Raw genomic sequence first — 25,749 nt, forward strand, 5'->3', positions numbered from 1 at the left:
CTCTTCTCTCCTCATCTGAAATTCAATGTAAGTGTAGTCTCTCTTCTGCTTCCATTCTTAAACATGACCGTCTGAGAAATTTTATTTCACAATGCATGTCTACTTTTTTATACAATTACATTCTTCCGCTAGCAATTTGCTCTATGAGTCACTTGACCTTTCCCCAGCCATCCAGGCATCTTATATATACAAACATCTTGAATACATACCTCCCACTTGTTTGAAATCGACAGTCGAGTCACTGTGAGAATCAGATTTACAATGCTCCTTTTGATTCAAACCTGGCAATTAATTAGGTGCGAAGTCCATCACACTTCCTGCATTGTGAGCACTATGCAAACCTTATACTATTTTTACACTAGGTTATTTTTAACCCCAATCTCTCTTTACAAATACAATTGAAACATCGAGAATACATGCTGGAGCTGTAAAACAGCAACAGACACTTACATGCATTTGTTTTTTCATTGCCCAACAATTATAACATTTTGGTTGGAAGTTTGGAATACAATTTCAAAAATCTGTTTTATTACTTTTTTCTTTTGAAATTCAACGGTTTTGAGGGGTATTTCTTCTCAGATTTGGATTGGCAATCGTAAAGTGGGTAGATTTGTGGATTCATTGACATTGCTTTACAAGTTATTACATCTGGCAGGAGGGATGTTAACATGGTCACCTCTAATCGTTGGTGGAACTTACTTTGTCATCATCATCGCAGACTTGATAGAGCGTATGCTGCCTCCACACAACAACTTATTATGAAGGTTCTATTTTGATCACCTCTTTCCACATATTTGAACTGTATGCTGCTTAGATACTGGACAAAAGTACCACATTCTAGCCTTCATAAATTATATTTTTTATTTTATTGAGTATGCTTATAACATATATTTTCTTTTTTTATTTGACAACCATATCAATAACCAGCTACAAGTAAGTATACACAATGTTCTTACTATTTTCTTTCCTCTCTTTCCATATGCTTCTTTCTCTCCCTTTACTCTTCTTTTATTTCCCTTCTCCCTGTCCTACATAACACAAAAATATAAAATGCTAAATTATTAAGATATTATATTGCACATTTTTGCCATTTTTTTTACAGTTATATAATTATATTTCAATTATTGCTCTTTACTATAATCTAAGTATCACCTTGTTTCTGTTCAATATACTGACTAAACCTATAGACATGTTTACTATGTATTTATTGTTGATATATTTCTAATAAGGCTTTTTAAAACTAAAAAAAAGTTAGTCTGTGGATTAATGATTGACTCACACTGTGAATGTTTGGGTTAAATACTGCTGAGAGTTTCTCTTTTTCTGTTTGTAAATAAATATAATGGTTTAAATGTGCCTTGGGTTTTATTTAGTACACCTGGCAGACTCTTGTAATTTTAAATGCTAAAGCATAGGATACATTAACTTTACTTATGTTTTGTAAAGTAGTGTAGAAATACCTCTTTATGTTGTCTAGATGAGCAGTGTGTAGTGTTTCAAATAAAGTCTTTAACCCTTTTGTTATCTGAATGTCACATTTTCTCTAAAAAAGCAAAGAAGCCTGTGAAATCCGTTTTGTGACTGAAAAGCTTTAAAAAAATTCTCACCACTAATGCTGTAGGTGAAAGCCACCTAACAAAAATTGCAAAAAAACACAGATGATGGACTCGATAGGTAATGCGAAGAACACCACGTGTCAAAAGACAGCCAGTGCTATCTCCTTAAAATGGCTTTTTTTTTTGCATCAAGCAACAATGCCTTTCCACAAAGAGTTTACTCCAGGTTCAAGGAGAAGAGAGCATGGGAAGTGGATGCACTCCTATTGAAGTGGCCCTGGAAGTTGCATTATTCCACATCTTCATTTCCTCTCACCCCAAAGGTGTTGTTCAAGGTTCAAAACATAACAGGAGAAGGATGAAGAGGTATTTTGTTGTTTCACATTGGCCACATGGATTCTGCTTCCCTGCCTTGGAGCTCTTGCTTCCCTCCCTCCAACGGTGCTACCTCCATTCCCTTCTACTCTAAAAAGAAAACATATGTTTCTCTTTCTCTCATACTAAATCCATGAGCTTGTAAGTTGAAAGATTGATATTAATCAACAATGGTCTTCCAAACCAATTGGTTGAAATTATTCAAAATTCAAGGAGACCTTTAAAGCTACTACGTCCCTAATCTAGCTGTTCACATAAAAGGGTCAGCCAAAGCGTCATGTAAGTATTCAAGGCACTCCTTTATGTATTTCTCCTGCTGCGTCAAAGATTAACTCAGACACAGGCACTGGGTGAGGCAGGCATCAACAGATACACTGCAGAAGAGTTGATAGATACAGATCATAAGGTCCAGGCAAAACTTTAAAAAAAAGATGTGGACATTTTATTCTAAATGCATGAAGATTAGTGTGATGGAGGAAATAAAGGAGTCCTAAACTTCTTGCAGATCTGCTTGAATATAGTCTTTCATAATGATAGTTTTGTAAATCATTAGAAGCCCCTGATCAACCTATCCACTAGCATGTTGTCCTTTCCCTTGATGTGGATTGCTGATAAGCTCAATATATTGTTTTCCACCTATAAGCCTAGGAAAATTACCACTTGTTTTCGAGACTGGGATTAAGTGCTCCCCTGGTGGTTAATGTAGGCTACTGACACTGTGTTGTATGTCATGACCAAAATGTCTTTCAGATGCACAATAGTCTTGAAATTTTGAAAAACTTTGTAGATTGCAGTCATCTCTCTCAGTTGAATAATCTACTCCTCTGTATTGTTTAGCATTTGGATTTGAATGTTTTGTGATTGAGAGTTCCCCCAACCGATTTGACTGGCATCCTTTGTTAAGATAATAGGATGCTGACTATGCATAATTACTCCTTTGGATAAGTACTCCCCATCCAATCACCAGCTTAGTTCCTGCATGACCTTGACTGAAAGAGGAATTAACATCTCCAATGTTTAAATTGCTGGAGAATAGAAAATGTTCAGGTGCCATACTTATGGAAGAAGATGTATTCTAGCCCATTGAATGGTGAACACAAAGGCTGCCATAGCCTCTGGGTCTCCAACCAGGATCTGGCTTGTGATTCGTGCTTGCTCAGTGAGTTTTTGGTGAGGTTTTTCTTTGAAGAATCCAGTCTCCTGGGAGAAAGACCTTCGCGCCCTCACTCCAGGATATCTCACCAATAAGTTTGAAGTCCCCTGAAGGATGAAGTTGGCACTTGGGAAGTAACCTCAAATTGTTGATCACAGACTATGGTGGTCATTACAACCCTGGTGGTCGGTGACCGCCAGGGTTAAAGTGGCGTTCGTACCCCCAACAGGCTGGCGGTACGAAAACCCATATTTTGACCGCGGCGGTACCGCCGCGGTCGCACCGCCGGGGCTGGCGGTATGCCGCCATTTTAGCCCCGACGGTGATAATCCACCAGGGCAGCGCTGCCTTGGGGATTATGACTCCCCTACCGCCAGCCTGTTTCTGGCAGTTTGCACCGCCAGGGAGAGGCTGGCGGTAAGGGGACTCAGTGGCCCCCAGGCAGAGCCCCGTCGCGCATTTCACTGCCCGAATTTCGGGCAGTGAAATGCGCGACGGGTGCTACTGCACCCGCTGCACATCAGCATTGCCGCCGGCTCAATTACGAGCCGGCGGCAATGTTGATGTGCCTTTTCCGCTGGGTCAGCGGACGGTAACTATGTTACCGTCCGCTGGCCCAGCGGAAAAGTCAAAATACGGAGCCAGCCATACCGCCAGCACTGGCGGTATTCTGGCTCCCGCAACGACCCCATATGTCTGGTCTGAAATGAGAACATGAAGAAAGAGATACACAATCAATGGGATTACCACGTTTGTAAAGACTTGCAAAGCAGATTTCAGACCATAAACTAAAACCATTAATCTGAGTTGTCCCCCGCACAACACCTCAGATTCTTTCAATGATTATATGCAGTTGGAATATACAGAAATGCTTCCATAGGTCTAGAGGGGCCCTGATATGATTTAACATGATGAAATGAATAATTTTCTGAACTGCCTCCATTTTAAATAAATGTTTCCAACAAAATTGTTTATTCCTTCAGGTATATCACTATGTAGAATCTTCCCGTAGCCTTCTGAACGAGAAACTTTATGGAGAGGACCATTGTACCTATCTCCTCTATTTGAACTGCACATATTGGTGCTTTCTGCATTAGGGATGATATTTCCAGTAGAAATGTGTTTCTTTCATATGGATGCTTGGACATAGATGCATGAATAGTTCCTGAAGATATTGGCAATGAATGGAATCTGATCTGGAATCCTCTCTTCATGATCTGTAGGACCAACGTGCCCATGGTTATTGCTTGCTATTTGGAAAAGGATTGACATATCCATCCTCCAACCTTTTATGGTTGGCCATCTTCTTCTCTCACTTGGGACTACTCAGGAACGCTAGTTCATCGTTTTCCGCTTCTGTTTATTGCAGGAACAGAAAGAACATAATGTACTTTAGCTCCTAGAAGGTTGATCATATCCCTGAGGTCTTCTGGAGGGTCACCGGAGAGGCAAATTTCCATCTATATAATTCCAAAAACTTAGACGGGTGCCATCTGAAGAATGATAAGTGTTTCCTTTCTTTAAACAGAAGATGTAACTTATCCTCTAACTCCAAACAGTCTGGAACCTTCAAAGGGCATCTTTAATTCTGTAGCTCTCTGATTTGAACCTGTGGTCCAGTCCTTTACATAAGGATTGTGTCTTTCTGCTATAGATGGCTATTTGCTAAAGCTGCTGATCTAATGACATCAAAAGAGATATTGTATAGTAGCTCAACCTGTCATAACATGCCCTACAAAAATTTTATACACAAAATTTAAGAATCAGCTATGTAAGCCCAATACACACCAGCTCTCATGGGATCTGAAAAAACGTTCTTCAGAATGGAAGCAATTTTCATATCAACACAATCCTTTAGGATATTTTCTTCTGCCACTGAAGATCTGCCTACAAGTCCCTATGTATATTGTTAGGCAAGACAGTTATCCATATCCTCCAAAGGATACCCCTTCAATATAAACCTTGGAAGTGAAATCTTCTCATGATCCTACAATTCTTGCTTTACTACTTCTAGTATAAATTGATGAATATTCAAGCTAGACTTTGAAGGTCTCTGAAACTGCCTCAAAACAGAATCTTGGGAGGTAGTTGGTTTCTCAATAGTCAGAGAACCCATGTTCTCTCTCACATGGGATAGAATGTCTTGTAGCATGTCCTTTGCAATATATTTGCCTTTTTACTTTGGGATATGAAATGAGCCTTAACTATCAGAAGAAAGAAGAAGAAACATCAGAAACGGATATCAATTTTGAAGAATTCCCTGCTGCCATCTAGTATAGGATTGTCCTTTTTGAAGGACACCAAAGTCTCTAGTACATTGCTTCAAATACTCTCATCATCTTTCACTCTTCTCCTTCTCTGCCTCTTGGGAAAGGGAGACGATTCCTTAAAGGAGTGATCAGTCTGAGGAGAAACAGAAACACAATCCTCTTCTTCTGATCATATTTGTCAATTGCTGCTACAAAGAAGCAAATATAGGGGGTTATTACAACTTTGGAGGAGGTGTTAATCCGTCCCAAAAGTGACGGATATACCACCAGCCGTATTACGAGTTCCTTAGGATATAATGGACTCGTAATACGGCTGGTGGTATAACCGCCACTTTACCGTCACTTTTGGGACGGATTAACACCTCCTCCAAAGTTGTGATAACTCCCATATTGTCAGAGAACCAGCTAATAATCTGCAAAAGATACTGCTTTCCACTATAAATAAGACCTACCTTCCATACATAAAGCTTTGTGATTGATCAAGCATGCACCCTTGAAAATTAAAGGCTCCACATACACAAAACAGTCAGCTCACACCCCACATGCGCAAGCCTGAAATGCCTCCTCCCACTGTATTGGCACATAATGTGGAGGAGTCCGCAATGCTACAATGAGAGGCCGCGGACCAGCCTAGCTCTACATACCTATTAATCACATTATTTAAACAGACTGGAGCCCCGGCCGCCGACGCTTATCGACCAACGAAGAGTTTATCGGCAAATCGGTGAGTCTTTCTCCCGTCATCTTTGAACACGCTTTTGCTATTCGACCTAGGAGAAAGCCCCTATGGACTGCTCCTGTTTTTTGTTAAGAAATTATATCTGACAAGCGCGGTGCTTTGCTACCATTTCCCACTACTTTCGGCGAGTCTAATCATAACTATTTCTATTGGTGTAGGACCCCTCATAAATGATCGGAACAACTATACGATAACAGCACTGTCTGAACTATCAGCATAGACAACTTAAGTAAGCTAGTAAATATTTATCGAACAGAACTAATTTCACAATATGCACAGATGCATGTTCCCATGGGACAAAAGCTTTAAGTACCATTACATAAGGTACCACCTTATCACACTCTAATTACTACATATACTTTAATTATTTCACTAACTAACATAATCAATATAAGCATTGCTAACTATCTACCTTGATTTCTTCACCCATACCCTCTACTTGCCTTTCCAGTTATTATTTATTTATATTTTTCCAATTTTAATTTCTAATTTTTATCTTCACTCTAAATTTCAAACCTGATTGCTCTTTAATCCTTATTCCAATTTAATAATGGGCACGTCTATTATATATTCTTATGTGTAGACACATATATCTGCATACAAAAGTTAAAATAGATAACTATAGGAAAGCTAACAACACTATAGGAGTATATGACTCTACATTTTTTTCTTCATTAGATGACATGACTATGTGACTTCAGCACATCAAGCATCCAATGTCGAATCAATCCGAGAACCTGGCAGCAAAAATTAGATACTTGTCGTTTCTTATCAATGGGAATGGCCCTGAGGAAGGTGACCTATAACCATTAGGAACACCGAAACGCGCGTAGGCCGTTGGTTCCCACAGCACATCCCTGCTGTAGCGACACCACTTTGATCCGCTCTCTTTCAAACATAGATTATTTTTGTATTAGACCATCATCGATATATATTTAGCAGTCTCTGAGTATTGTCTTTGCACGTCTGTATTTATTGTACTTCCCATGTATTAGTTCATTAATGTTGTTATATGTGTAAGATGACTTTGTCTGATTTTACTATACTGCCTATTGTCGTTCAGTCTGACTGTGGTGTGCCTGAATTAGAATGCTAGTGTTTTATAAATTCACATCTTTTATATTTCACGATTATTCGTCCATTTATATGATTTAATTAAAGTTTTTCTTATTGTGATTTTGTTCCCTGTTTCCCCTTGCTATTATTCGATTCTGTTTAGCAGTCTGGTATCACTTTTTATTGAATGACCTTAATCTATCAGCCTGTATTTATCAGCCCCTATAGGGATTTACTTCTGACGTGCATTATATCTTCAGGTATTATATTATTACTGTAGCTCACGTTGTAGTTCTTCCTACACATAATGTGGAGGAACCAGAGAGCCCAGGACTATGAAAATGACCGCTGCCCAGCTTGGTACGTCCAAAATGAGGTGCAGACTTTAAAATATCAACCAAGAAGGATCTTCTAAATGAGAAGTTCCCTCGATGGTGGGAAGACACCCACAAGCCCAGCAGGCAAGGAAGCAGTCTCAGATGCAGATCTCCAGCTCTGGAAGAGACCCGAATCAATCTCCTGTGTCCTTGTGTTGGGGATATTCAACAAAATGGAAAGATTCTGGGAATGTCAAATGCTGTATGGCATAGCTTTAATTTTTGGATTCTTCTCGGATATTTCTATCTTGAAGGTGGATTCACCTCAGAACTAATGACTTGGCAAGGATGAAGGATTTAGATGTAATGAGCCTGATTCACAAACTACGATTTGTAGTAATTTACACTTTTGAGTCTGTCATGTGTCTGAGCCTCCTGGACAAAAGTTGTGCATTCCTTCTAAAGAAGTGGGGAAAAATCTATGTCCTTTATGTTACTTGAGGAGTGAGTGGTGGCACTAATAAAGCAGATTATAATCCCTTTTAAAGGTTCACATTCACTTTAAAACTCAAGTTAGTTAATAGTGAAAATATGACAAGACTGCTGCTGCACCTACATAACTCCCAGATAAAAGCAGCAGCAAGTTCAAACTATATGCATGGAGAAACTGCCCCTAGTGCAAATGGTGTGCAGTAAATTACTTGAGATTTGACGCACATTTTAGTCCAGATTTGAAGTCTAAATCCAGTATAAATTAAGGTGGCCTCTAAAGCAGTTGAAATAGACACAGCACTATCCAGGGAGGCAGAACTGCCATGAGACTGTCCTTGCAACATGTCTGTTGGTTGTATATTAGCTGCCTGCTTTCCAGATACTTTGCTACTGTTGGTATTGGCTTCATGTGTTGCATGTAGTAGTACAAGAGTGCCCAGATAAGGTCTGTGCTGGCTGTGATGTCAGTCAAATAATTGTTGCAGCTGGTTTTGGAGTCAGAGTAAAGTCACAGATTGCTATTCATTTTTATAGCCAAAAAGGGTAAAGAGAAGGGTGTTTTTGATCATCCGCTACTGACAGTGTCCAGAGTCAAATTGGCATTTGTCGATTACTGCATACGATAACCCAGTCAGGCATTTTCCTGTGTAATGCTCTAATATTCTTCTTCAGCTTGAGTTGAAGGGTTCTGCCTTAGGTTTTCATTATGTTCTGAACATTGGGTCTGGTTCATAGAGCTAGGCTTTTGATGGGCCATCAAATAGATCAGGTGAGCCTTTGTTGCTGGCTAACCTTTTTTCAGGCTACCACAAACCCCTCTCTTTTCTGGAGCTGAATTAATTTTAATGGTTGGACTTAGCAATCAGACTCAGATAGGAGGTGTTTCTGAGTGTTTTGGATCTTGTACTCCTATACACTTGACCCCATTCAGAGATCTAAATTGTAGTGGGAAGATCATTTGAGCGTTTGAAGATATGACAATTCTACCAAGTACATAATGTGCTGACAGTTTTGGTGGATGTCTGGGCTTCTGTTTGTATAAGCCTTTTTGGCCCGTGCACAGGATTTTACATTTAATCCTGGATTCCTCTGGGAGCCAATGGTAATAGTTCAATGCAAGTTTGGTAACATTTCCTGAGATTGAGACTGGATTGTGTTGGGTGCTTTTTTTACCGTATGAACCGCTGTACTTGAGTGGTTTGGGATGGCTCGTATAGACCTTATTGCTGTAGTCCAACTGAGCGAACACTAACATACTTGTTAGATCTAGTCAGTATTGGCTGCTGTTAGCCAAGTGGTGGGTGACAATAACACAAAAAAACATGACTCTCCTGCTTCCTGCCATGTCTACGCCTCAGTGCTCTAGTCTGTAACTGATTTACAGAAACATGCAGATGCTCCTCAGTTATGAGAGCTGAGCTATACCGTTCTCTGCCATTCTAATTTGGGGCCTGATTCAGAGTTTGGCGTCCGAATTACTCTATCACAAAGGTATCACATTTGCTTTATTGCAAATGCATTCTACCCGTGGACATTTGTAAAATGCATGTAGGATATCCCTCACATTTGTGATGGAGTAACCTTTCCGTGACACTCTAAATCAGGCCCTTAGTTTTGAAGTAAGGGTCTGAATCCAAATGATGTCTGGATTTCTCAGTTACTATGCAACATCTGGTGTAAATACCAGAATTAAAGGGCACTTAAGGATGAAATATTCATCTCCAGTGCCATCTACTACCATAATCTCTGTTTTGGCCCCTTTTGGGCAGTCACTTCAAGATAGTTTTAAGAAAATATAAATGCATTGGTGATGTTTTATTTGCATAACTGATCATTTCCACAAGTGGATTTAGATCTGCCTGTTCTCAGCATAATCTGGAAACTGAGTATGTTGAGATAATTCCTTCTACTAACAGGCATATGAAGATATAACGCTGTAATGGTAACAGGGTGAGTCCGTTGGCATGCAGCACAGAACTTCACCTCTTGTGGACTTAGCTGATTGGATACAAGTTTTGTGGATGTAACCTTGTGTGAATGATCAATTTCATTCTGGTTTGATAACTTCAAATTTCCTTACACTCCATCAGTTTGTTGATTTTTGCTTGAAGATTATTGCTGCTGTAGGCTGCAGAGATAATCAAGTCTGTCTGTATGTGAAGAGTGAGCAGTCTTGTATTTTGGATGGCACTGTTTCTGCATCCCCCTCCTCTTACCTGGAAATCAAGTTTTGCTGTGCTCTCCTGGTGTTGCATGGTCACCCCTGCCTTTCATGATGTTGTCTAGGTAAAGTCTTCTTCCAAACTCACATTATAGGCAATGTAATTCCTTTAAGTAGCTTTTCAGCGTCTTCAAAGAGATGGAAAGCTCAGGTCCAGGGACTTGCTGCCCAACCATGAGAACTGTGCTAAAACCTTATGAACTATTTCAGCTAAAAAGATTACTGCCCCCAGCCCCCATTACTGTCTGAAAATTCACCCCACAACTGACTTAGATTTCAGAAGAATTTTATTGTCATGGAAAACAATCTCCATTCTTGCAACACTTATGATACCAAGGTGAACAATCCAGGTGTTCCTTTAAAGTTTGGCAGATGCGGGGCATATGCCAAAATTGTTGGATGCCCTGTCAACCATATTTGCAGCTCACCTACGCCTTTAAGAGGATGAGGGATCACAAAGTTTCAGATGATATGAATGCCCACCAACCACAGTGCCACGGGTCACAGTGGCAGTTGCCCCAAACTTCACTATGGAAATGAGAATATGCTCTTGAACAACATAGAAGACTAACTCTGTGTGCAGGACTGCAACAATTCCTAGTTACAGCAGTCATTAAAAGGAGGCACACCATTTTTTAAAAATGGGCCTCTATGTACTTTGCAGGATTAGCACCAACATTTTTGGCACTAATCCTGCAAAGTACAACAATAGCATCAAAAATGTTGACGCAATTGTCCCTAAAGTACACCATGGTGCACCGTATCTTAAATACGATGCACACATGGTGGCGTTAGGGGCCGCAATGGCCTGCAAGAAAAGTGGCGCTTCCTCACATGAAGCACCACTTTTCCTAAATCTGGGCTGTAATTTCTCTTTACCCCTCCCTTCTCGGTCGTTGACTGACGAAAGTTCTTGAGCCCTTACCCATTACCTAAATCTGACATTTGACAAATGTATCTTGCACTAACATTGGACCAAGACAAAGCTCTTATTCTGAAGACTGTTTCATGCCCACAAAATCTTTGCACCAAATGTTTGCAGTTTCTGGATCTCAGCCACTAGGAAGTATGAGCATGACAGAGATCAGCCAAAGTTAACTTTGCTCATGTCGAGGGGTGCACATGCAAAAGAATTGGGGGCAGGGCTATGACTCATCTGGCTGTCACAATGTGGGATGAGATACTCTCCACTGGAAGAGATCAAAAGGACTCTCATTCCCTGTCTTCCCTTGTAAGAGATCTGTAAGCTAAACTATCAATCGGTGCAAGATCTTTGAAACCTTCAGATTTAGGCACTGTACACATGGGTCTGAATTTGTATGAATGAAAATGAGTGGCAAGTCCAAATAGGTGACTCATCATGACCAATATTACTCAATATCCTAGACGATTATGGTTGTCACACTTTTTGAAGTTGTCACCCCTCATCATGAAAGGTCAATGACTAACCTACAAAACCTTTCAATTAACAGCAAAAGTACCTTCCTAACTAGAAGCACAAAAATAATATTTCTTGCCCAGCGATTGTCCACATTAAAGCTTTGAGATGGTATGAATTGAATTGCATTTCGAGGGCAACAAAAAATATCAAGTTTCAAGCCAACACACCCCACACACCGAGTGGTCCCACTGAGAAGATGATGAACAGTGACTAATAAAAACGTATAATTTCATAAATCATTTAATGTTAGGGATTAGATGGATGTTAGGTGAAAAAGTGCATAGGTTTGTGTGAAGCGCTAATTTTGATTAAAATTAATGGCTGGACATTACCTGAATACAATAAACATTTGAGGAAAATGGCAAATGAGAAGAAATGAGAAGCCTGTAGGCAATGCGCTTCTTGGATGAAAGGTGTAGTTTGATGGACGGTTGAACATTGTAGCTCTACAATCGAATCTAGGTTTGAGGTGTAAGTGAAGCGTGTTGTCATGTGCAGCTGCTCAAAGTGAGCAAATTTAATAGTTTGGGAGAAATCATGTTTACTTCGAAGTGCATTTACTGAACCAAAAGGAGTTCTGCTCAGCATCATCTGTCTTCAGAGAAATAAGCCGAATTAGGCTGCTTCCAGTTAATATTTTAAGAGCAACAACATACATCAATCTGACTGCTGTTCATATTTCAGGATGAAAAGAGGATAATTTTGGTACAGTATGAAAAGTGGTCGCCGAAGCATCATAGACGAGAGCTGACATTTTTATTAATCTTAACAATCCTGATTTGATACGTTCGCCCTTACAGACATAAATTATCGAAAGTGCAAGATAAGGCCCATATTTATACTTTTTTTTTGTACCGCATTTGCATTATTTTTTGACGAAAAAGCGGTGGAAACTTACAAAATATAATTGTAATTTTTAAGTTTGCCTCGCTTTTGCATAAAAAATTACGCAAATGCGGCGCTAAAAAAGTATAAATATGGGCCTAAGTTTCCTTCTTCAAATGCCCCGCAGATCACGAGGCAAAGGTGTGTGTTGTGTGTAAGGTACACTTCTTGTGATGGGATATATGTTTTCTAATGTTACTGAGGAGGACCTGGTGGATACATGTTTCAAATAAATCAAAGGTTACCTATGTGATGTGACGTGCTTGATTGTGCACCGGTGTTAGGTGTCCTTCACAACCTTCCCAAATACATTTTTCTCCACCACACAAGTCAATGATGTTTCAGCTTGTCTGTGCTCACCGTATCTAGCTGCCATGATTTTATGAAGATAGATCTGGATGAAATCACATGTTTTACCAAAAATATCGCCAGGAAACTTCACGTTTGAACCAATTGAATGGCAGTTCTAAGAGCTTGAAAAATATGGTAGCCAACTTGATATCGGATATTTACAATAACAACATAGATTGTAGTTTAATTTAATGTTCTAGAGATGGCCTCCTGTTTTACTGATTATATTATATTAGTATATTAATATGACAATTAATTCCAACAATTTGCTAATGGTAGATGTGGTGCATGACCCCTAGACCCCCGAATCCCAGACACAGCCTAATTTTCCTAGTTGATGTTCTTGAAGGAATTCTACACCTACAGACCTAACCTAGCAAAATTCTGAACATAATAAATGTCAATGTACGTGAGATCAGCCAATGCCAGCCCTGCTTTTGACCTCATAAAGGGGAAAGAACAAGGCAGAGAAAGATGGGAAAAACGTCACAAAGGGAGAAAGCAGGAATCTGCAAGCGTATGATGAATGGGCAAGGAAAGTCTGGTAGTGGATTAAAGAAGCATGAGGAGGATTTATTGAGTGCACCAGCAGTGGCTTTTGAACAGAGTGTTGAGAACCAGCACCCCTTCTCTGGCAAATTAATCATTTAATTAAGTGATATACTGCATCCACGACCCTCTTTGATAGCCTTTCAGAAAATGTCCCTAGCCCAATCTCATCAAGTTATTTTAGCGTGTAAATCAGGTTCCCCCTATGATCCATGCAGCCCGCATTCTCCATAAAGTTGTAGATTGCATCAGTCCAGTAATTAATGAAATGTTGAACACTTCCCTATCTTCTCCTGAGGTCCCCAGTGATTGGAAATTAGCAGTGGTTAAACACTCCCGAAAAAACAATTAGCTGACCTCACTGTGCTGTCCAACCTTCGGCCCATATCTCTTCTTCCAGCTCTAATCAAAATGATGGAAAAGCTGGTAAATACACAACTAATGGCGTTTTTAGAACAGGCCATTATTTTGCATCCAAAACGATCTGGCTTTGGCCCTAGATATTCCATAGAAACTGCGCCGTAGGAGGTAGCAGATACACTTGAAATGATGCTGGATGTGGGAAATAATGCAGTGTTTATTTTATTGGATTTAACGGCAGCATTTGATACCACTTCTCATAATATTTTGCTGCAACGTGTCAACGACTGTGGTATTTCCCATTTAACTTTGGCCTGGATTAAATCCTTCTTAGCTGAATGTACATAAATGGTTATGTTAGGCTCCTTTTTTTCCCTCTGAAAGATATGTTAACTCAGGTGTGCCCTAGGGCTCCTTACTGAGCCCAGCATTATTTAATATCTATATGGGCCCTCTAACTACTCTGATCTCCTCGTTCGGTATTGATGTTACCGCCTAGGCCGATGACACAGAATTTGATACACCCCTGTTGTTTCTGTCTCAAGCAACTACTGTGGCAGGCACTTATTTTGGCCTCATAAAATGTTGGAAAAAGCTCTTTCATTTTCTTCCATTTGCGACCAGGAAAACAGTTGCCACTGCTTTAATACCATCATAATTGGACTACTGTAACAGTTTGTATGCCGGTTCTTCTAAACTAACCACCCAGAAGTTACAGGTAATCCAACACTTTGCGGACAGACTTGTCCTGAAACTGCCCCGCTGTGCTTCGGCATCGGTGGCCTTGAGAACGCTGCACTGGCGGCCAGTGCATAAAAGGGTGCTGTTTAAAACACTTAAATTAGTGTTCAGGGCCTACAGAGCACCGGGACCTGAATATTTAAATGCCAGAGTTACCCATTACATTTCATTGCGCCCTTTGAGGTCCTGAAACACCAATTTACTCAAGATTCCTAAATTCAGACTGAAAACTAGAGGAGAAAAATCTTTCACAATCCTGGGAGTAAAGGCGTGGAATCACCTTCCAATATACCTTCAAATTCTCAAATCTGAGGAAATGTCAGAAGGCAGCTGAAAACTTGGATTTTCGGGATTCCTGATGCTGCTCGTTGATGATCTGATCCCCTGGGACTTGGAATTAGGTAATCTGCAGCCTCACTAATTGTCCATACAGCACCAGGATGCCCCTTTGGGAGTGACAAAGTGCTATATAGAACACTTTCATTCATTTATTCATTCAGACTCCAAGAGGCTTACCTGAAATTGCCAACATTCACAAGTTAATTGTCATTACCCAGTTATGAAAGGACATTATTTAGCTACAAACATACTACCCAAACTAAAACCACTGCCTATCTTCAACTTTCCTTTCCTCAGTAAATCATCGAGAAGGAGGTTACAACACAACTTCTCTTTCATTGTCTAGTTTGCTGTTAGGAACGTTATTCTGGTTTCATAATAATACTAAGAATTCATAGGACTGTATGTATGCAAAATAAATCATAGAGTGAGAATCACAGAGCGGATGTGATACCCCTTCCTGATTATGTCTCCTACACTTATAAATAAAGCGTGTTGCATCCATAGTACTCAGTGGACAACAGGTCTTTGATTGACTATGTGAGTGACATTTCACTTACTCATTTGATAACTATTTCTAAAACCTGTTAATTGCTTACTTAAGTTAGCAGTTAGCTCTTTCTAAGGCACCTGGATACCAGCCCGGGTGATAAGTGCACATTGTAAGGGACAGATTGGAAGCACCTCCTGTGAGATACAGCTGCTCTCTCTCTTTCTGTATATATATATATATATATATATATATATATATATATATATATATATATATTAATGTCCACGTGCTCGAAAGATAGAACAACAATCGGCCCGAGAGGGGTGGTGCAAGAACCGGCACGAGCAAGCCGGTAATTCATAAGTCCCAGAAAAAAAGTTTATACTCGCACACTCAGGATTCAAGGAAAAGAAAAATTCTGTTTATTCTAAACACAACGCGTTTCGGCTGACACAGCAGCCTTGGTCACGTGATAATTACCACCACTAAAACTCCATTAAATACTCTCCCACCATGAACATAGAAATAAGACAAACAAATAAATAAGACAAACAACTCCAACCCAAATAACCTCAATATGTGTGCAGATCTTAATACCAAGAAATACCTAAAAAATAGCAGCTTTTAGTTTCTATTGTGGTTTTTAGTTTTTAGACTCGACATAATGTATTCATATCCTTATATATACCCTCAAAGGGAAGAAAAAATAGAAGAAAAAATAGAACAGGAAGACAGTGTAACATAACCAAGTTAATATTCCCCGGACCATATGATAAACAATAAAATATTATAGACTAAGGTCCTAATTGGAATAAAACAACTAACAGAACATCAAACACTGTAAATCCATATTTCTACCTGTATGGATGCAGGGATAATTACCCCTCAACCAAATCCTGTCAAAAAAACATATAAAACCAATCACTCTGCTATAATTAAAATATTCTTATCTGAAAATCTGCAAAAGAGATCACCCAGCAATAACGTGACACATAGAGAAAGAGGACAATGGATTTCCATCCGACCCGTCACATCTAAAAGAAAAAGTTGCATATGTAAATGTAAATGTAAAAAAGAGACATATATATATATATATGTATATAAGTAGATAAATAGATAAATATTTCAATAAATACATTAGACAACAGTAATAGCACCATCAAAAATCCAATCCATTTCTTAGTATTAAATATTATAAATTTCATCCGTATCCGTGAAGAAACTAAATTCCGTCCACTAAGAGACCTATAGTTGTTATATTATAATAAATTATGAAAAGATATGGCAATTAGATAAAATCATAATAATTTACATAGTCTTGTCAAAAATGCTAATAGTTATCATATAAGTGGGTATTCAATTCTTCCCCCATGTTCAATCCTCTCGGTGTCTTGGTCTCTAATTCTAAAATATATTTAGACTCTTTTTTCCTCAATGTTGGTGCTCTGTTTCCTCCTCTGTAACATGGATGAACATGTTCAATACCAAAATATGATAACTTAGTGCAATCAGAATTGTGTCTTTCTTTAAAATGCCTTGCTACCGGATAATGGTCATCACTGGATGTAATCGCACGCATATGTTCTAAAATCCGTTTTTTAATACTGTGTTTGGTACTACCAACATACCATCTTAAACACGGACATTCTAGTATATAGATCACATATGAAGTGCTGCATGTTATAAATTGATTAATTTGCCTGACTTTCCCAGGTTTACATGTAGCATATTGCCTCCGCATCACGCTATTACGGCATGCCTTACAATGTCTGCATTGAAAGAAACCTTGTAAGTTGTGTAGCCTCACTTGTGGAATCGTAGTGATATCATTTGATCTAAGAATATCATGTAAACTACGTCCTCTCCTATAAGTGATCTGCGGTCTTTTGTGTACTATATCTCCAATAACGGGATCACTCTTCAGAATTTTCAAATTTTTTGAGATAATATTATTAATCTGTCTTGTATCCTCATTATAGGTCATGATAAGTCTGGTCCCTTCCTTATCATCCTTCTCTAATTTAATGGTATTATCAAAAAGGGTATAAGATCTTTTTATCCCTTTTACTTTATCAATCGCTTTCTTGATTACCCACTCAGGATAACCCAGCTGTTTGAATCTTTTAATCATCTCTTCTTGTTCTGCTTCAAATGCTTCATCAGTACTGCTAATTCTTTTAGCTCTTAACAACTCACCATAGGGGATACTCCATTTAAAATTTTCGGGGTGACCACTAGAGGCATGCAGTAGGCTATTACCTGAAGTATTCTTACGAAATAATTCAGTGGTGATCTTATAATCACTGATCTTTATCAGGATATCCAAGAATTCAATACAAGATCTACTTATATTAGAAGTCAGGGCAATATTCAAATCATTTTTGTTTAACTCACCAATAAACCGAATGGCCTCTACCTCCGTCCCTTTCCAAATAATGAAAAGGTCATCAATACCTTAACCACCGGATAGCCTGACTAGCTTCTGGATAGCGTTCCTCATCATTAAAAATGGTCTCTTCCCGCCAGCCCAAAAAAAGGCAGGCAAAACTTGGAGCAAAACAGGTACCCATCGCAGTTCCGAGGGTCTGTTGGTAAAGCGTTCCATTAAACAAGAAAAAGTTATTAGTCAGACAATACCTTATCTTGTCCATTATCATATCAGTATGAGCCAGGTATTTAAGAGATCTCATACGTAAAAAATGTCTACAAGCAGCGATACCCTTATCATGGTTGATAATAGTATATAAAGAATTAACATCCAGTGTCAGAAGCAAAAAGTCATCTTCCCATACGATACCTTCCAACTTTCCCAGAAAATCCTTAGTATCCCGGACATACGATGGCAAATTCAAAACAAATTATCTCAGAAAATAATCTACATATTTGGAAACATTCTCCAATACACTGCCACATGAGGATACAATAGGTCTCCCTGGGGGATTGATTTAATTTTTGTGAATTTTAGGAAGGATATTTAACACTGGTAGTTTAGGAAAATCTCTTTTCAGGAAGCAATATTCTTCCCATATCAGTAAACCTTGATCTTTCCATTCCATCAGTAACTGCCAAATTCCAGTAACACTGTTGGTATATGCCTGTTTGGTGCTAACCCTGTAAAACTGAGTATTATTAAGTTGACGCATAGCCTCCTCAATATATTTGTGTTCGTCCATAAGTACTATGGGCCATATTTATACTTTTTGACGCAAAACTGCGCTAATGCAGTTTTGCGTCAAAAAAATTAGCGCCGGCTAACGCCATTCTGAAGCGCCATGCGGGCGCCGTATTTATTCAATGACGTTAGCCGGCGTTAGCCGCCGGCGCTGCCTGGTGTGCGTGAAAAAAAACAACGTACACCAGGCAGCGCCGGCGTAGGGGGATATGGAGCTTGGGCACCAAAAAATGGGGCAAGTCAAGCTGAGGCAAATTTTTCACCTCAACCCGATTTGCACCATTTTTTTCGACTCCCAACCCCCATAGAAATGACTCCTGTCTTAGCAAAGACAGGAGTCATGCCCCCTTGCCCAATGGCCATGCCCAGGGGACTTCTGTCCCCTGGGCATGGTCATTGGACATAGTGGCATGTAGGGGGGCACAAATCAGGCCCCCCTATGCCACAAAAAAAACCACTTACCTGAACTTACCTTAATGTCCCTGGGATGGGTCCCTCCATCCTTGGGTGTCCTCCTGGGGTGGGCAAGGGTGACAGGGGGGGTCCCTGGGGGCATGGGAGGGCACCTCTGGGCTCCTTCCGAGCCCACAGGTCCCTTAACGCCTGCCCTGACCAGGCGCTAAAAAACGGCGCAAAAGTGGCCGTACGTCATTTTTTTTGACCCGCCCACTCCCAGGCGCACATGCCTCGGAGTCACTTTTTTAGAAGGGAACGCCTACCTTGCATATAATTAACGCAAGGTAGGGGTCCACGCTAAAAAATGACGCAAACTCCATGGACTTTGGCGCTAGACGCGTCTAACGCCAAAGTATAAATATGGAGTTAGTTTTGCGGCGGAATTGCATAAAAAAAAACGATGCAATTCCGGCGCAAACAGAGTATAAATATGCCCCTATATTCCCACCTTTGTCGGCGGGACAAACAACTATATTTTTATCATCAGCAAGCTTAGTAATCAAGGATCTCTGAGAATGTGTCAGATTTTGATTATCTCTAGGTTTAAACCATGTTTTATGCCGAAATCGGATTAAATCTTTGACCACCATATCATGAAATGTATCGATGTTGTCATGGTTCATCATAGGAAAAAACTTAGATTTAGGTTTGAAGCCAGTTGGAACAGACCGATCATATGTAATATCCAACTCATCAAGAATCTGATAAACGTTGTCAGTTACATTAGAATCAATTTCATTTCTCTCTAATTCATATAATGCCACTAAGGAGTCCACATCACTGATACTGAGTACATCCTGAGGATCACCCCTCTGGGAGATAACATCCCCCATAGCAGATAAATCCTTTTGTTTAAACCATTTTTTTAGTTTTAATTTTCTAATAAACTTTAAAAAATCAATTCTTGTATCGTTCAGTAGGGCAAAAGGAAAGGCCTAAACATAACGTTGCTTTATCACTCTCAGAAAGGACAAAATTGGATAAATTCACAATTGTCTTATTCACCATATTGATATCCATTAAGTCTGTAGACTGGAGCTTCTTATTGTTTTTCCCACTTGCCCCAGAGTGAAATCTGTTCTTGTTATGATTTCTGAGTCTTTCTCGCCTCTTCTGACTCCGCCCCGTCTTCCTCTTCGACCTGATGTCCTGCCTTTGTAATTCGCAGTTTGTCCCTGTTGGTTCTTGGAGATCTGCCTGCCATGTCGCAGCAGGCGATATTCGTCTAAAAAAGTCGCTGGTTTGTTAGTAATTTCCTCAATAGATTTTTCACTCTCCGTGGAACTGGGAGTATCAGATTCCCTTGTATTCTCCACATCACTATCAGAGATAGATTGACCTTCCTGTAGTGGATGATTAGTAACAGATGATTTATATAGGTGGTCGAATTTCCTACTGAATGTCAGAATCCTTCCACTCTCATAGTCACCTATATCTCTATGTAATTTCTGTTGTTTTTTGATCTTGATATCATCCTCATATTTCTTCAATCTCAGATTCATTGCTTCCATGAATTTAGATATCATTTCCTTTTCAGATCTTAAATCAAGGTCATCTCTCATTTTCTTAATGTCCCCTTTAGTGGTGGTAATTATCACGTGACCAAGGCTGCTGTGTCAGCCGAAACGTGTTGTGTTTGGAATAAACAGAATTTTTCTTTTCCTTGAATCCTGAGTGTGCGAGTACAAACTTTTTTTCTGGGACATATCTATATATATATATATATATATATATATATATATATACATGCTATTACTATCTATCGATGAGTATCTACACACGCACACACACACACACATATATATACGTATATTTACATATATACACATACACATATATGTATATATATATATATATATATGAAGAGGTTTTGTCACATTCTAGCCTGGTGACTGTACTAATGCTATGCTTAAAATCTAGGCCAAAAATATAAACATTTGAGGTGAGCAGATTTGAAGGAATGTGGTGTTTATGCTGAGTGTACCAAGTAAAGGAACTGCTCTCTGCCTAAAGTGCACACGTTATATAGTGGCAGTCACCACTGTGTAGTTCTAGTTAGGCTTGTGTTTCCATAGGAAATGCATTTTTTGTTTTGCTTATATCTGTAGCGCAGGTTGACGAATCACCAGGAAACTTTCCCAAAAATGTGCTACTTTTTTACTAGTTTGGGCCTGGAAAGTTTCGGGGGGGAACCTTTCAAGAAGGGTCCGAGAAAAACTGGGGGCCCCAAAACACATTTTCCCCATTCATTTTTTCTTAGGAACTTTAGACAGAGCTACAGCTCAAACCACTCAACGGGTCTACACCAAATTTGGCAGAAAGTTAGATTTTGGTCCAGAAAGAGTTCTTTTTGTGATTGGTGTAAATCCGTTCAGTAGTTTTTGAGCATTGTTTTCAAGATTTATGTGTGTCAAGCATCATTCCAACGCCACATTAACGTCATTTTTTTTATGCTAATGTGGCATTGAAAGCCCAAAAATGGAACACCATATTTACAAAGTGGCACAATGCTTGCATTGCACCACTTTGTAACCCCTTGCGCCACATTATGCCTGCGCCAAGCATAATGTTTGCAAGGGGGCGTTCCAGTGCTAAGGGGACCATAAAAATGGTGCAAAGAAATCTATAAGATTTCTTTGCATCATTTTTATCAGCATTTTTTAACGGCTGCTGGGAGGAGGCATTAAATTGTTCCATTGTGCCTTTAGGTGCTTTGCAGGATGAGCGTCATAATTTTTTACGCTAATCCTGCAAAGCGCAGACTAGCGTAAAAAATTATGACGCTAGTCCCCCTAACTTCCGCCATGGTGCACCATATTTTAAATATGGTGCACAGATGGTGGCACTAGGGTGCGCTAAGGGGCGCAAGAAAAGTTTCATAAATCTGCCCTTTAATGCTCACAAAACATTGTATATATCACGCCACAAACGCTCTGCGGACCCGAGAGATGTCAAGCATCTGATAGGCTGCAACTTTATCAAACACAATGTTGCGGAAGCCATCAGAGAACTTGGTACTCAGTCTTGCACTTCTTTGTAAACCATCCCCGGGGTGTGCCAGGGCCTGGGGGAGACACCGTAGGTTTTAATTCTGGGGAATGGGTGCACAGTCCCCCTCCCAGAGCCTAATTAGGCCCGGATAACCAGTCCCCTGGGCCGAAATGTGTAATAAAAGGTTAGGAGGACCCGTGTCCCCCTCCCCGAGCTTAAAATGGCATGGGGGCCACATCACCAAGGACCAAGGTAATAAATGATGGGAGAGACATGCATGCCCCCCCGCAGGAGCCTAAGGCCCTGAGGACCCTAATCCCCTGGGGCTGGATTAAATAATAAAATGGGAGGGGAATGCGCAGTCCCCATACCTGAGCCTTTAAAGACAATGGGACCCCAATCCCCAGGGTTGGCTCACCCCCGGGACACAGTAGGTTCTCTGCCAGCACTGATGTGGGCAGGGAAACATATTCACTGCCGGCTGGTGGGAGCTGTGAGGAAGTCATCCTTTTTCACCTCCATTTATTTCTGACTGATACTGGTGGTAACCGACCTGATCTCTGCTAACCACGCCCAAGACCAGTGCTCTGTTTAAAAAGTATATGGTATTTGTGTATAATTACAATTGGCAATGACAGACCCCTGAAAGTCCCTAGTATATAATAGGGCAGGGGGGATTCGAACTACCTATACGTCCCTAGTATAGAACAAGGGCAGGAAGGTTTAGAGGCCCAGTAGATTTTTTGCACTGGAATGTGCACTGCTGTGTAGCCTGCTGTCATGGTTAAAGGCAGCCCTGCTTTTCTGACTGTCTTTATAAAGTTAATTGTTTGCAAATTCGACTTAGGAATTAATGGTGCTTCCAAAGTGATAATCTACCTTAATATTACATTTAATTAATCCCTAAGGTCTCCCCTAAGTGACCCAGGAGTGGGGTGCCATGTAACCGTAAGCAAGGACATATTGATAAAAGATGTTTTATATGCCCTGGTGTCCATTTAATTTCTCCTCATTGTAGATACTCAACTCCATAGGCTAATATTGGAATGTTTCGGGTAAGCATAAATATTGCTAGGGAAGAGCTAAATGTGTCATTGAAGGACTCAAAAGATTGGCAATGATCAATCCAACAATTTGCCACTGTTGGATTTGTCATAACTAATACAGAAAATAAGTTGTAGGACTTTATTTTCGGTGAGCCAAAATACAGCCTGCTAGTGGTCTCTCCTGATTGGTCAGCCTTAACGGTATTAGCCAGGCTGCTTTGATGAGGTGATAAGTGGTCTACATAGAGCAGAGGTTATCTGGTGTGGGGAGCTCTGCAGGTGCAGAGGCTAGGCCAGGAATGGTGCTGAGTAAATCTGACTGTGCTTCAAAGAGCACAGGTCAGAAAGGAATGTCATCCAGTCCTATGACCTTACCTTGTACCCCATAGACAGATAGCAGGCCAAGGAATGCAATTTGCAGATGGCCTGGAGGGGGAGTGTTAATGGAAATGAGTCACACCAGTAGTGCTTGGTGGGACAAGAATGTGCCACACTTTGGAGGAAGTTACCATGCCTTTGGGTGGCACACTGCATCTCAAAGGACAGGAGCCCCCACCCCCCTCTCACCCCCAGACCATTGAATAAATGAGTGAGAGCTGCATAGCAACTCAGAGCTGCTGCCTGAAGCTAAAAGGAGAAGAAGGGCTGCCCTCCTGGAACCATAGTCTGCAACCTAAGACTGCTCTGTGAAGGACTGCTCCAGCTGCATACTGGGAACTACAGCACTGAGGACTTTGCCTTGCTTAAAAAATGATTAAGGAGTGGACTCCCTCGAAGCAACCGGTTACCAGAGCTTCCCTGCACCATCTCCACAAGAAGTCCCCAGCCTGGAGTGCATCCAGTGGACTTTTAAAGATTTGGCCAGGTGCATTGTGGAATTGTAGTCCTAAACTTCCAAGGACCATCTCAGAACTTATAGACCCTTGGATTTGTGTTTTGGACTCTTTGAAACCTCAAGAGGAACTTCAGGATGAAGTTCTAGAAGTTTAGAGAAGTTTGGAGCAACTTTGGAAAAAAGCTCCATAAATGGACCGACCCGATGTCATGAGTCAAGTCGACTACCTTTATCCGCAACCTGGGCTGAATTTCAGGTTTGTCCCCTAAAAGCTTTGGAGATCCAGACTTCCATGATTTGACCGGGGCCTCTCAGAAAAACAATCTGATGACCTTGCATCGAAATTGGCTTGCTACAGAGGACCGCACAACATTAAGAGAAAAAAGCTCCAGAAAAGGTTCTAAGTGTAAAGGTAAAATTTTGACCGAGGCCTCCTGCACAGTGTTTCCGAGCAAGGCTCCATCTCGGTCGGCCTCAAATTTTGACCAGATGTCCCCGGTTGGCACTATTGGCTTTTAAACACAGGAAAGTACGTACTAAATGTATAAAACCACTAAAGTTCACCAGTTAAAGTTTGCTCCGATAACAATAACTCATGCCCTAATGTGACTATAACTCATGCCCTAGTCATGCACTGCAGTATATCACTCATGACAGAAGCGTGAGTTTTAGTTACTTTAGGTTACAAGTTATAGTTACTTGGGATAACTATAGCTGGTGAATTCATTAAAAGTATAGAAGACTGTCTGAGTATTAATCAAGGTGCAACCACCAGTGGCGACCCGGCAGCTTCAGGCGGGAAGCAAACACACACATACACACTCATTCTTTCACACACACACACGCATGCTAATCCATTAACAACACTCATAACATTCAAACATGCACGCATGCACCAAACATTCATTTAAAAAGATCACACACACTCATTCTTTCACACACACGCACGCACATCCATCAACAACACTCATACCATTCAAGCATGCACGTACGCACTAAAAATTCATTTTAAAAGATCACACACACACACACACATTATTTCACACACACTTAGGTCAGCCAATGAGGGAAGGCAACAGTCCCAGCCTCGTCACAGAGTGGGATGGGGTCAGTGAGACTGCTGACCCCACCCCACTCTGTGACGAAGTGTCACTGATTGACTCTCGCCCTGGGCGCTTCAGGGCTTAAACCTGAAGCGCCCAGGTCGAAGAAATGGGTGACGCTTTCCTCATCACCCAGGGGAGAGCCTTGATGCACCTTTGCTGAGCCGAGGAGGTCACGCCCATAGGAGCTGTGACCTCCTCAGCCCAGCAAAGTTCAGCTCAGGCAGCCAGGAGTCTGCGCAAATCGCACATGTCTGCTCCTGGCTGCCTGACCTGAACATGAAGAGTGTCTGTCAGGCTGACCTTTGTTCAGCCTGACAGACACTCTTCATGAGGGGCAAAAGGTGGGGGGGGCACAACCACATCTCCCAGGTGAAAAAACCCTGCAGTGGCTGTAGTGCAACTATTTATTCATTTCAAGTCGGCATGTATTGTCTGCTGTACCCGTTATTCTCCACTCCCATCCACTACTATATTACAGCCAAGCAAAATTGATAAATCCAGTCAGACCGAACAAGGTCCCAAAGTAGCCACCATTGAAGCAAGATGTTTTGAGGATCAGGAAGGTGCGCTCTGTTATTGGATTTAAAGAGAACTCCAACAATTGCAGAGATAAGTCGGTCACTTGGCCATCTTTTGAAGAGCAAACTTTGACTGGATGGATTTAGTGATGGGGATTTTCCTTCCATGGTGTTGAAGGGCTGCTATCTTTAATGAAAGATCAGCTCCTCGTTGCTTTAAGCCGGTCCTTTGATGGGGAAAAGAAGCTGATCAGTCCACATCGCGTGATTTAGTTGAGTCCTTGATG

Source organism: Pleurodeles waltl, chromosome 7 (genome assembly GCF_031143425.1).
Source record: "Pleurodeles waltl isolate 20211129_DDA chromosome 7, aPleWal1.hap1.20221129, whole genome shotgun sequence".
Lineage (NCBI taxonomy): Eukaryota > Metazoa > Chordata > Amphibia > Caudata > Salamandridae > Pleurodeles > Pleurodeles waltl.